We start from the raw sequence: 15,112 nt of genomic DNA on the forward strand, positions 1-15,112 counted from the left end.
TACCTTTTTATTGGACTAACTTAATGCATTGCTTTAGGGGGTTACCCTCCCTTTCTCAACAGCATGAGCAGAAAATGGCATTGCTAAAAAATATAAGTGGTAGTATAAAGGTGTAAAGGAGAAGAGTAAAAAGAGGAGGAGGATTAATGTGTTAGAATGAAAACAATGTGACAGGCAGTAGAATTAGTTCTGGTAGAGAGTTGTAAAACCCAATCTTATCAATCTAACATATTAAACTCTCGATCCCCTTTCCACTAAAACTGTAATGTATTCTATGATCCACTTGTATTTTGTGACAATCTCATCTTTTGCTCTGACCTGCTTATTCCGTGGAAGAGAATATTACCTCCTTAAAGTTAGTAAAAAAAAATGTATTGATTTAATTCAATAAAAAGGTATCACCTTATATATTTCTTTTGTTCATTAAGCTTTATTTCTCTGCATGTTAAAGTAAAACATTAGGAGAACAAGCCTGAAGCTGCTGCCAATTAGTTGTCTGAACCAATCATTCCATATGCTCCACAGAATCCTGTCATATGTAAAGTAAACCAGAAAAAAAACCTAATTACTAATGCACATTAAGCATAAGGAAACCGGTCACAAGATAATGAACCTTACTGAAAAATAATTTTCTCATTCTGTGTCTATGAAAAAAATCTTTATTGAATAAGGCTCAATGTATTTAATTGATATCAAAGGGGCTGATACTCATAGCAATTTTCTGGATAATTCACAAGTTATCTAGCCAAATGCTGACTTTTCAATATTTCTCCCACTTATCTGGCTAAATATTAGATGGATAACTCATTATCCATCTAAAATTTGCTGGATAACATAGGGGTATTCCCCTGGCATTTCTGGAAGGAGTTAAGTTAGCTTGCTAAATTAATCAATTTCTAACTATAATTGGCTAATAGTTAGATTTACTAACCCATGATAAGATAATATCACAAGTCAAATAGCCTATAATGTGTGTTAAATGCTGTTTATCATGTGATATAATCATATCATGATATTATCATATGATAGAACACAAGATTTCCTCCCCTTATGGAAATAAAGTTGCTTTGCATACATTTGCATGCATAAAATTGCCTGATGTATGTAAAGTAGCTTATGCATAGGCAAGCCTATCTAAATAAAATAATGCAGCTGACTTAGAAAAAAGCCATCCCCGTTATTTTAGTGCATTTTAGAGAGCTGTAACTATTTTCTTGCAGGAGCAATTTAACCTGTGGGAAAATTAAAGTGCTAAGACCCATAAATAACGCCCCCCCCAAAAGGCCACAAATCACCCTGGGATTCAATGGGGATCCCGCCTGCCTCCCCATCACCTTCTGAGGCATCACTAACCCCATGAAATTAAATTAAAAAAATAATTTTATTTATTTATTTAAAAGCTTTCATATACCAATAACCGTTTGCACGTCGTATCAGTTTACAAGGAACAAAGTGATTATATAGAGTAGCGTAACATTAAAACTTTTACATGGAACAATTGGTTGCATGTAGGGTTAACATATATATAAATAAAACTGAGTACATTTTAATAATAAGGCAAGAGTATAGGGTTAACATATATGAATAAAACTATGTACAAGCTGATAGGGAGGCTAGGGTGAAATCAGGTTATTTAGCAGGGAGTCGCCAAAAGTAAAGGGAAGCGAGGGGGAGGGAACTTCTATCTAGCGGGGGGCCGGAGTGGGAGAGGGAAGAGGGGGGAAGTAGTGGAGAGGCATGAGTAAGGAAGGGTTTTAGTCAAAGGCCTGTTTGAAGAGCCATGTTTTAAATTTTCTTTTTTAACTTTTTTAACTGTGTGCATGGTTCTATGTGGAGATTGGGGGGCATTGCATTCCAAATTGAGGGACCTGCTAATGAAAATGCTCGATCCCTTGTGGTGGAGAGATGTGTGAGTTTAGGGGAAGGTATGTGGAGGATTGCTTGATAGGTGGATCTGGTGGGTCTCTTGGATGTATGGAAATGGAGGGAGTCATGTAGCCATTGTATGTTTTCGTTGTATAATGTCTTGTGTATAAGGGAGAAGCTTTTGTAGTGAATTCTCGAGGAGATAGGGAGCCAGTGGAGATCTCTTAGAATGGGAGTAATGTGGTCTTTCTTGCAAGTATTGGTGAGTATTCTGGCTGTAGCATTCTGTAAGAATTGTAGGGGTTTGATGGTGGAGGCGGGGAGGCCTAGGAGGAGGGAGTTACAATAGTCAATTTTGGAGAAAATGATGGTCTGAAGAACAGTTAGAAAATCAATGACATATAGGAGAGGTCTTAATTTCTTTAATACATGGAGTTTGAAATAGCATTCTTTTAAGGTGGATTTTATGAATGTTTTTAAGTTCAATTGGTTGTCAATGGTAACGCCTAGGTTTCGTGAGTTTAGTGAGTTGGGTATGGGGGGGCGAAGATTTGGGGTATGTGTGGGAAATGGTGTAGGCATTTGGGGATATGATGAGGAGTTCTGTTTTGGCGGTGTTAAGCGCTAGGTTCATGTTTGTGAGGAGTTGATTGATTAAGGTGAGGCAGCTGTTCCAGGTCTTTAAAGCCTTAGGTAGAGAGCCAGTAATGGGGATGAGAATTTGGTTGTCGTCCGCATATATGTAATGGGTGATGCCTAGGTTAGATAGTAGATTGTAGAGGGGTAACATGTAGATGTTGAAGAAGGTAGAGAATAGTGAGGAGCCTTGGGGAACACCACAGATTAGGTTAATAGGATCAGATTCGTTATTACTCAGCTTGACCTTGAAGTGTCTATTTTCAAGGTAGGATTTAAACCAAAGTAGAGCTGTTCCTGTTATGCCGATGTCAGAGAGTAGGCTTAATAGAATTTTGTGGCTGATGGTAAAGAAATCAGATGAGATGTAGAGCATTGCTAGGAGGTAGGAGTGTCCATTGTCCATACCTTTGAGTATGGTATCAGTGAGTGATATTAGGAGTGTTTCCGTGCTGAAGAATTTACAGAAGCCAAATTGAGATGGGATAGTATTTTGTGGTTATCTAAGTATTCGGAAAGACAGAGGTTGACCACATTTTCTGTGATTTTGGCTAGAAATGGGAGGTTTGAGATGGGTCGAAAATTGGAGAGTTCTGTGGGGTCGAGATTGGGTTTCTTGAGTATGGGTTTAACAACTGCTTGTTTTAGATTGGCGGGGACGCTACCTTGTGTGAGGGAGCAGTTGATGCCAACCTCAAACTAAGTACAAGATTTAGGTATACAGCTAGATGAGAACCTCACAATGAAAATGCACATCAGGACATTCATTAAGACAGGTTTTGCAAAGCTGAGTATACTAAGTTGAAACCACTATTAACTTTTGTGGACTTTCATACACTATTACAAACTCTAATATTCTCAAACCTTGACTACTGTAATTCCTTATTTCTAGGTCTTCTACCAAGTCACTTAAAACTACTACAACTATTACAGAATGCCGTAGCAAGACTATTAATAGGATCTAGGAAATATGATCACATTACACCCTTGCTGATGGCACTGCATTGGTTACCAGTACAATCCAGAATCTACTACAAAGTAATAACGATCATATTTATCATCATTCATTCCAAAAGCACTGGTGTGTTAGGAATGACACTACAGCCTTACAATCCTCAATGAACACTAAGATCTAAAAATAAAGGACTACTGAATATTCCCATAATACGAAGCACACATCTGATGCAAATAAGAGATCAAGGACCGGATTTTAAGAATTGTGCGCTGGCGTAGATTTGTGTGCACAACCTGGCGCGCACAAATCTACGCCCGATTTTATAACATGCACGCGCAGCAGCGCGCTTGTTATAAAATCAAGGGTCGGCGCACGCAAGGGGGTGCACAATTGTGCAACTTGCGCGTGCCGAGCCGCACAGCCTTCCTCCATTCCCTCCACCCCCCCACCTTCTCCTCCCTTCCCCTCCCTAACCCGCCACCCAGCCCTACCTAAACCCCCCCCCCTTACCTTTAACTTCTAAGTTGCACCTGCCCTTCCAGTCCACTCCTTAATTAATTGGAGTGGACTGGAAGGGAACTGGGAAAAGGGACCATCGCGTTGCCGTGCTTAAATTAAAAATGTACCCCCCCCCCCATGCATGTGAGTCACGGCCCGCGTGCACATGCATGCGCTGATGTTAAAATCAGCCGCATATGTGCACGTAAGCTCATATTTAATAACGTGAGCGCCGATGCGTGTACCTGTTATAAAATAGCCACGTCCATGTGCACGCGCCGGGAAGCACACGCACATGGACACACATGCGTAAGTTTAAAAATCTACTCCCTAATTTCTGCAAGAAAGAAGATTCATGAACTATATTTCTCATAAAGGATCTTGGTAGATCAAAGGAAACTATGGTTCCAAATGAATAATGTGTCATGCAACATAATACCTATAGAATAATGAAAATAATGTATCAGAGAAGAAAATGTAGACTCAATATTGAACTCAGAATATTAATCATATCATAATGTGACTTCCCTGGCATAAACAATAATGAAGTATTTTAAAAATATGCCAGATATTCTTGATGCAGCAGTCATATAAATCTCACTGCATACATGCTGGATTATGATTATATACTAGGGTTTCTAGAGACACAACCTGATGGACCATAAACTGGGGTAATATGGTTCATATAAGTAGCCCATTCCATTGTTCCAGATGAATATAAAAATCTTATTCATGTAGTCAAATCCAGAAATCAAAGCAGTATAATGTGTGCATCTTTTCTCAAACTTTTCAGTAAATTACATCAGCCACTCAGCATTCACTTCTGGGTTTAGCCATGCTCATGTTTACCAATAATCACACCCATGCTCTGCCCATACCCCTCTCCTCCCATAGATAAGAACGTGTGTAGCTCCATCCAAACCATGCCCCCACCTACCCCAATCCACATCCCTTATAGCATAGTTCATATTTCTCGAAGAAATTCTCGCTGGCAGAGAGCAACTACTGTGTTGGTGATAAAGAGTTGCTAGCCGTGAAACTTGCCCTGGAAGAATGGAGACAGTGGTTGGAGGGAGCCAACTATCCAGTTATGATTTACACTGACCACAAAAACTTAGCATTCTTGAAGTAAGCCCAACGCCTGAATCCAAGGCAAGCTTGGTGGTCGCTGTTTTTTTGATCGGTTTAACTTTACTCTACGCTACCGACCCGGCTCTAAGAATATTCGAGCCGACGCGTTCTCGCTCTCTTCTGAGGTCGAAGAGACTCCTGACACTCCTCAGTACATCTTGGATCCCGTGAAAGTGAGCCTCGCAGCAACCTCGGTGTCCTCCCAAGGAAAGACCGTCATTCCACGTCGCTCCCAGAGAGCAGTCCTCACTTGGGCCCATGACTTCCTCATTGGGGGCCATGCTGGCTGTAAAGGGACCTTGGACTTGTTGAACCGGTTCTACTGGTGGCCGACAATGAGACAGGACGTCCAAGCCTTTGTGGGCTCTTGCCCTACCTGTGCCGTTCAGAAGCCGCTCATCGGGAGGCCCAGGGGCCTGTTACAACCGTTACCCATCCTGGTGGAGCCTTGGACACACATCTCCACCGACTTTGTCGTGGACCTTCCCGTCTCAGAAGGTAATTTGGTCATTTGGGTGAACGTAGACCGATTCTCCAAAATGGCGCACTTTGTCCCCTTGCCAAATCTGCCTTCTGCACCTGATCTAGCCAATCTCTTTGCTCAGCATGTCTTTAGACTTCACAGACTTCCACAGGATATAGTCTCCGATTGAGGACCACAGTTTACTGCTCGATATTGGAAAGCACTGTGCAAATGCTTTAGTGTGCAGCTTAGTCTTTCGTCTGCGTTTCATCCCCAGACTAATGGGCAAACGGAATGGACTAACCGAACCTTAAAGACTTTTCTCCGTTCGTTCATGAATGAACGACAAGATAATTGGGCCAAGTTACTCCTGTGGGCGGAGTTCTCGTATAATAATCACACGCATGCTGCTATTGGAAGTTCACCTTTACTCGTTGTCTATGGGAAGCAACTTTGACCGCCTTTGCCTTCGCCTGAACCTAGTGCACTCCCGGCAGTGCAACTTTCAGCCCGCCAACTTCTTTCCTTATGGACTTCCATCCAGGGGAAGCTCCGTAAAGCTGCCCAGTCCGCCAAGAAATGGGCAGATAGGCATCGTCAGCCAGCGCCTATCTTCCTTCCTGGAGACCGCGTCTAGCTTAGTACTAAAAATCTACAGTTACAAATCCCATCTCAAAGACTAGCTCCGAGATTCTGTGGGCCTTTTTGAGTCGCCGAACGAATGGGAGCAGTCTCATACCGACTACGCCTACCCTCCTCCATGTGCATGCATGACGATTTCCATGTGTCATTGCTGAAGCCTCTTGTTTTATCCAGATACCACTTCCAGGCTCCTGAACCATTGGATCCTTCAGTACCGGATGATGTTACGTATCAAGTACGTGAGATCTTGGATGTCCGGTTCCATCAACGATGCTGGGAGTACTTGCTTGCCTGGGAGGGGTGCGGACACGAGGATAATTCTTGGGAACCGGCCCGTAACATCCTTGACAAGGACTTATTACGGCAGTTCCATCTGGACCACCCAAGTAAACCCGGACCGGCTAAGAGGGGGCGTAAGAGGGGAGGTACTGTTACGGTTCTGGCCGCGAGTGCAACGACCAGACCCTTACCTCCGTGCTCCTGGACCTGTTCCCGCTTCTGGAGGCCTGGTTTGTGGCCTGTTCGGCGGCGTCCCCGTGGGGGTCGCACCACCGGGAAGCCTCCCATGGACACCCTGCTTCTAGGCGCGCGCGCCACTTGGGCGCTTTTCTAGGCCGTTTCCCGCCAGTGGTGACTCCGCCCAGTTCCTGACGTCAGACGTCGTGGCCTTGATAAGCTGGCCGCGGACACTCAGTCTTTGCCTTGCAACGGGTTTACCTCCTGGTTCCCTGTTGCTTCGTGCCCGGAGTGAGTTGCTCCGTTCCAGCTTGCCTGCTACAGTACCTGCTTGGTTCCTGTTTACCTGCTACAGTACCTGCCTGGTTCTTGTTTGCCTGCTACAGTACCTGCTTGGTTCCTGCTTGCCTGCTACAGTTCCTGCCTGGTTCCAGTACCCGTTTCTTGCTACAGTTCCTGCCTGCCTGGTTCTAGTACCCGAGCCCTGCTACAGTTCCTGCCTGGTTCCAGTACCCGAGTCTTGCTACAGTTCCTGTCTACTGTTCTAGTCTGGTTCCAGTTCTCAGTCCTGATCAACAACCCACCTAAGTCCCAGCGGCCGGGCCCCTACGGGCTCCTCCCGGGGGGCTTCGGCTTCCAAGGGTGAAGCCACCTAAGTCCCAGCAGCTGGGCTCCTACGGGCTCCTCCCAGGGGAGCACCAGCTTCCAGGGTGAAAAGCACCTCTACGTCCTGCCTGAACATCTGCCTCCCGGCCTGCCATATACTAGAGACATTGAACACCTATCCCAGTCTCCTGCAGGCCGGCCCAAGGGTCCACTAAACTGAGACTCCATAACAGTTGTGGTGGTTACAGGGTTCTTGACTCTGCTAATCCAAGTTACCACTACTAGCTGATGTGTGATATAGCAGGGAGAACTATCTCTCAATCTGTACTTATCATAAAACAGGGAGAAACCTCCCCCCCCCCCCCCCCCCCCCCCCACACACACATATATACACACGCTCCCATCTGTTTAGGAGATTTCTATAAAATGCACATTCACAATGAGCCTGCCTGTCAGGTATCAGAGTGAAGTCTGAATATAGGCTAGTAAACATAAGAATAAGCACTGTTATGGAATACTTTAATAACCAGGTTAGGAATATCCAAAATACTTATAAATAGTATAGTTTCAGAGGACGGAGCAGACAAAATTTTATTTTGCAGGTATATTGACTCAAACAAGTTAAGATGGAAACATTTTGTTTTAAATACAAACCACTATGTTTACCACTGCACATAGAAATCATGCACAGGAAGCTATTAAATAAAATTGAATAGGAATCAGCAGAAGTAAGGAATTTTGGAGAGGCAAACCCTCTTCTTTAGGAAGTTAAAAGTCGTAATGATCAAACAGAAAACAAGGGACTATGTGGCTCATGGACCAAGATGCATATACTTCATAAAGACCTGCTAGGATGCTTTTTAAAAGAAAAAAAAATAATCATGTCAGACTTGGATGCACAATGGCAGACTGATTTAGTCAATATGTCTACCTTGTCTGGATGTAACAACACAAATGCATCTTAATGGTGGTAGATATCTTATCAAATATGCATGGGCTGTGAGTCTAAGACAAAGACAGGCTGGGAACTGAGCAAGGCCTTTGAAAAGATATTTAATCTAGGTTATATATCTGCAAAAATGCAAACAGATAAGAGCAGAGTTTTTAAATGAAGCTGTTCAGCATGCAAACAGATTTACCTGGTATGCACGAATGCCCATTGCACACTAAACTCATTCCAGAAGACTTTAAAGCGTATATGCTAAAATTAGTGCTCATGCTAATGAAGGAATATCATCAGACAGAAATTAGTCTTCAGCAGGCATGCAAAAACGGGAAGCAACCTCTCCTTAATATGGGATTTAGCATGCGCTCATTAAGGTCTAAAATTGACACAATGGCATGATGATGTCTGATAATGGCCCTACAGATTGGCATGATTGTGATGCTTATTGCTTTCCTCACTCTGATATCAGTCCACAAATGAGTATCCTCGTTTTTCTTTTTTTTCCAGTTTGACACCTGATTAAGGAATACAAGGCAAGCCAGTGTGAAAAGTTGGAAAGTAGTTTCCACTGGTCTTCACACACAAGGATCAAGTGAAATTTCTCTGTATACATAAAGGCACATACTTAGTTTGTTACAAAAAAAAAAAAAAGCACGCATACAGATACAGTATAATCTCTAGGAAAAGAAACAAACTAATAAAACTATTTCTGTTACAACATGACAAAAAGGAGGAAAAAAAATAGAAATATATCAACTAAACAAGAGATCGTGCCTTTAAATCCAAAATAAAGGACTACTCCAAAAGGGAAAACAGGAAATATAATTTAGTCTACAGCAGTGATAACAAGCAACACAAGTACCAGATGTTATCATTTAATGCAAATATCATCAATTCACACTCTAAGACTCAGAAGTGGGGATATTAGATGCAGAAAGCTCTTCTGGTTTCCCCTCAGACTTAGACTTGTGAAAATGTAATAAATATACAATTTAACAAATCTCTGTGTTTCCTTAGCAGAAGAAGAATAGGGCAAAAATAGTAACTGTAATTCAGAAAATTGCTAAAGACCTGGCTTTTTCACCAGGCCTTCCCAGGTTAATGTCCATGACTTCCGCCGCAATGCCCCTCCCCCCCCCCCCCCCCCCCCCCCCCCCGCTAGCAGCTAGCAGTTAACCCTATTTAATCTTGTAAAACAAGTTTCCTGTAATACCCTATGTAAACTTGTAAAACAAGTAATCTTGTAAAATGTGTATATTTGCAAACTATATTCCATCTATCCCTTTCTCTCTTCAATTTTTGTTTGTCAGGTTCGCTGTTACGGAGCCTCCTACCTCTTGCCTTTCGGTTGTCTACCTCCCCAACCCTGTTATTTGTACTTTCCACCTTTTGTTATGATGTAAACCGATATGATATGTACTTTAATGTCGGTATAGAAAAGCTGTTAAATAAAATAAATAAATACATAAAATAAACTGTGTAAAAGACTTTCTTGGATTTCCACATCCAGTATTGACCAACCCTGACCCATAGTTCTGGCTCCAGTGCTCAGAGTGAGCTTTTCAGGACACATTTCTTTGTGGTTCCAGCTATGCTCACTTCTTGCTTCTCACTCATTTTTTGTAAGATTTGATGATGGTGGTGTTATATAATGCTCGTAAAGGCTTTGCGTCTAATTGCTAATTACAGAGTATAATTACTTAGCATAGTGAATTATGCCACTAATTGTCTCTCTAGTCAGATATTCTGTTCTTCTGTAGATATTCTCATCAACATTTTATTAGAAGTTTTGAAAACTAAAATTTAATATAAAATATGTGTTCAAACTGCTTCTTATAATTAAAATCAAATGCTATCTTCATTTTGTAACTAAGCAACAACATTTTCAACATCTGGCAGCAACTTTATGCTGGAAGGGGATACGTTCTCAAGTTGTATCCTGATAATTGATTAATTTCCTTAAATTGGTTTTTATAAGAAATGTAATATTTATAAAAAGTATTCTTGCACGAAATAATCAAGGCTTATAAAAAAAACTAAAGTGAAAATTCCTCATTGGCAAAAAGTCAAAACCATAAAAAAAACCAATCAAAATAAAAATACAGCAAAAATCCATTTGAAAAACCCACATCCAGAGCAAATAAAATGCAAGACTCAAAGTCAGCCTATGGATTATTTGAAAAGTGAAAAACCAGGACCAAGCTCCTTGTCCCTGCCAAGGCTTATGGTCTTATAGCTGATCAGACATTGCATATTACAACAGCTGTAAACAGCACTAAAGAATAAAACATCATAGCTAAGAACCATCAGGTAGTAACTGTGAACAAGCAACCGAAATGTGGATCTTGGGTACGCTGCTCATCTGGTCGAATGATCATTGTAGATTCAATAGGTAATAAGTAGCTAACTGGCATCTTCATCAGCACTCTAGTCCACAAATTTGCTTCACAGAACAAAACACCTTCAAGGGAAAAAGAGAAAAATGCAATTATGAACCAGCAGAACACACCAGTCCTGTAATTGGTCAAACACGCTGATCCAGTAGCTGTTTCAACAATGTCCATAGAAACGGCCAAAAACAGCAATAACCTCTTTAAGCAATAAACATAAGAAATAGCTTACTGGGGGTCATGTGATGAGCCTGAGCTAAGCAGCAGCATTTCTCAGTGGCTCCTGATTCCATGGTATTTTGTCAGTCTCTAACTTTTTTCTAGTGTCCCCCGGGATCCCTACGAATGGCCGATAAAGCGGCTAAAATGTCTCTCCCGACGATGTGAGGGAAGCAAGTGGTACAGGCAAAGTGCTCGTGTAGGGAATTAGCGACAGATAAGTTGGCCTGCACCAGACAAAATGGCATCGGATAAAGACAATATGGCCAATGCGGGCCTCCCCACCAATTTGGCAGAAGCAATTTTAAAGTGGCAATACAACAACTGGGTGAGAAAATTCATGTGAGTCTGGACACAAAATTGGCATCTGTTGTCGATCAAATTCTGCAGCTAGTATCTACAGATGGTGAAGCATTGGTGAAGTTGGACAACGTGACAGAGAGAGTGGAGGAGTTGGAAACGTCCCTCACATCCATGAGGTAGAGACCAGAAGTGCTGGAACGTGCTCAAAAGAAATTAATGGAAAAGCAGGACGACGCTGAGAATAGGACTAGGCACAATAATATTAGAATGTTGGGGCTCCCTGAGCAGATGGAGGGTTCTGATGCAGTGGGGTTTTTCCTCTCTATGGCTCCCCAAATTACTGAACATCACATGTAAGCCAAAGGACCTAAAGATAGATTGTGCGCACAGAAACCTGGCACCGATTCCCAAAGAAAACGTGCGGCCCAGGGGGTTGATTATACAGGCTGCATAATTTTGTGGATAAATGCAAGATTTTAGACATGGGCAGAAAGCTTAAGGAGCTAACTTATCAGGGAAAAAGAATCTACAGAGCTCAACATTTTTCTGCTGAGGTGCAGAAATGTTGGCAGGACTTTGCAGAAGTCAAATGCGAGCTTCAGCAAAAAAGGGTGCAGTATGCCATGCTATATCCTGCAAAACTGAGGGTGACACAGGAAGGAAAGATTACCATGCTTGAAACCATAAAGGATGTGAAGGCCTTCCTGCAGAGATGTTCCACCAGTAACGGAGGAGCAGCACGCTGAATGGAGCAAATGTTCTTTATCCTTTTCAAGTTTAATGGGAGAAGGTGCTGAATGGGGGGAATACAATAATTTCTTAATAGTTCATAGTGGTAGTTGGGGACAAAGATCTTCTTTATTATTTTACAATTGGAATCGGGGTGAAGGGCAGGGGGCTGTGGCTGAGAGTATTGCTTTAGAGGAGAGAGGGGTTGGGGGTAGGAAAACTCTTTTGGATATGGTTTTTCTTCTTTATTGGATCGCAGGTACTTCAAAATAGAGGAGAGCTTTTTGCTTCCCAGCATACTGATCATGCGGCACTCAGCAGTGTGGAGCAAAGTCGAGGAGGTGGAGGGCATCTGCACATGCAAATACCGTTTTGGGTCTGTTGGAAGCAAGGGGTCGGAAGAAATCAAGCAGACAGAAAAGTTTTATGGAGCATCAACCCTTACAATCTTATGACTTGTTTTCTGCAGCTGGGATATGGACTGGTGACAATGGAGGTGTAATATATAGCAGCTCTAAGGTTGTAGAAGGGATTACAGCGATGCCACAAGGTCTTAGGGGATATTGGGGGGGGGGGGAGGAAGTAGAGGTGCTCAAGGGTTAATTGCTGGAGAAACACGTTGGTCTTGGGGTTTCCCTCACCTGCTTAATTTTTCACTGTGAGGGGGTGAGAGGTACTTAGGTGGGAACCAGCAGTGCCCGTGGCAGGGTAGGTGTGTCAAAGTGCCAATGTTGGGGCTGGTTCACTTTTGATGTGGGCTGGAAGGGAAACATGGCTGCCTTACCCATTAATTTAATACATCTTAATATGTGTGTTATTGGCTCTCTTCTAAAAGAAGTTGAATATTTGATTATCTTAAAAAAAGGGGAGGGGAGATTGCTTTGCTTCAGGAGACACACCTTATAGATGTGGAGCATGCTCAAATGGTACGCGACTGGGTGGGAAGAGCTGAGTATGCCTCCTACAATTCTAATAGCCAGGGGATCTGCATTTTTATACATAAAGGAGTAGATTTTCAAAGGGTTACGCGCGTAACCCTGAAAACCTGCCCCTGAGCTCGCAAGCCCCGGGACGAGCGTATGTCCCGGGGCTTTGAAAAAGGGGCGGGAAGGGGGCTGGGGCGTGGGCATGGCACCGGTCCGGGGGCAGGACTGAGGCCTCCGGCACAGTGGCTGTGCCGTGGGTTGGCGCACCGGCAGCTGGCCGACGAGCACAAGATACGCTAGACAGAGGCAGGCATAAAAAGTTAAACAAGGTAGGGGGGGGATTTAGGTAGGGCTGGGGGGTGGGTTAGATAGGGGAAGGGAGGGGAAGAGTGGAAGAAAAGTTCCCTCCGAGGCTGCTCCATTTTTGGAGCGGCCTTGGAAGGAACGGGAAAAGGGGGAAAGGGGAATGGAGAAATCCATAGGGCCTCCCCTAGAGCTCGGCGCGTGCAAGGTGCACAAGTGTGCACCCCCTTGCACGCGCCAACCCTGGATTTTATAACATGCACCTTCTTCCCTGGATGGGAAGAGCAAATGTTGTCAAAATGAATGTTCTCCCATGCCTATTATATCTTTTCCAACATGTACTGTGTTATTTGCCAAAGGGTTTTTTTTTTCCTGTGGTAAACAGCATGCTGATTAAATTTTTGTGGGGCCACAGACCCTCATATGTGAAGCTGAGGACTTTATGGCACTCCCAGACCTTCAAGCTTACTTTTGGGCAGCTCATCTCACAGGCATATTTATTTACTTGCCTGTTTTGAGAAAAATGATACCTTGGTATTCATTAGAATTTGCATTAGCAGGGTGAGTAGACCCCAGTCTATTCCTGCTGCATTCTCCCTTAGCAGCAGGGGGTAGATGGGCATGTTGTATTTGCCCTATCATAGCGACCATGCTACGGGTGTGGAAATCATTGTGCAAAGGACTGGATGTAAGAGAAGGTCACCCTATGGCTATGTCCCCCCTGTGGTGGAACCTTGTCCTATCAGTTCATTCATTTAGTGCTGAAACTAAGACAAATGTATGAGGATGGAGTACTTTCCTGACTTGAAATTTCCTGGCTTGAAATTTGAGTTTGATCTCCCAGACCAGACACATACATACTATGAGAAGTTGATGAGGGTGCTAGCAAACACACGAGCGAGAGCTGGAGCTGGCGAGAGCCTACTCCACTCAAAAAAGGTTTCCTTCAAGGTGAGGCACCAGGATGAATTAACTCTGCACTTTATAAGGGGATTATACAAGCATATATGTTAAACGAACCATCACTTCCAGTAGAAAAGTGCTGGTATAGAGAATTGGGAGTACAAATAGATTCCAAGGGATGGACAAGACTTTGGAGGAATGCACATAAAACTTCACTGTGTGCCCAAAGGGCAGAGTTGATGGTCAAATTGTTGTTATGAAGTTATAGATATCCTATCTTTTTTCAGAAAATTTCACCTGCCTCTTCCCCACTTTGTTGGAGGGGTTGTTGTCAGGTGGGACTGTCCTTTGGTGAGCGCTTTCTGGTTGAGGGTGAACAGATTGACAAATCAAATATCGGGAAGCACACTGGAGTTTATACTGCCTCCGTGCTTGTTGGGTTGGTGCAAAGAACAACTACTGGATAAATATAGAAAGAAGCTAGCAATGCATTTGATATATGCTGCACGATTTTTCATAGCTACTAAATGGAAATCTGCGCCTACACTTGAACATTGGAGGGGACAAGTGCATGATATCACATTGACTGAAAAACTAACCCTTCAGATGTATGCTAATATTGCAATGTATGATCACGTATAGGCTCGCTACTGGACATTTTATATATATGTTCGGATTTACTTATAGATGATACATTCTGTATTTTATAGGATATATTGCTCTGTATAGGAAGATGTCTGAACAATGTTTTAATGAATCCTCTCTGTATTGTTTTGGTATGTTTAAATAAAAAGTTAAAACAAGAAATACCTTACTGGGTCAGACCAATGGTTTACTGAGCCCAGCATCCTGTCTCCCATAGTGGCTGGAAATCTGAGTCACTTGAAAGAAGTACCCAACAGGTCCTGATGGAATGACCTATTCCTTGTTGCTCAATCCAAGCTCCCAGCAGTAAAGACAGAGTATTCCCCAAGCCCCTCTTACAGTTGTTGATAGATCTGTCCTCCAGAAATGTATCCAAATCCTTTTAAAGCCAGCTGGCCCAGCAACAAATTTCAAGCTGAATTGTGTGTTGACTGAAGAAAAATACTTTCTTAAATTGTTTTCAAAATCTGCGACCAGTTAGTTTCATGGAGTTGC

The sequence above is a fragment of the Rhinatrema bivittatum genome, chromosome 2, assembly GCF_901001135.1.
Source record: "Rhinatrema bivittatum chromosome 2, aRhiBiv1.1, whole genome shotgun sequence".
Taxonomy (NCBI): Eukaryota; Metazoa; Chordata; class Amphibia; order Gymnophiona; family Rhinatrematidae; genus Rhinatrema; species Rhinatrema bivittatum.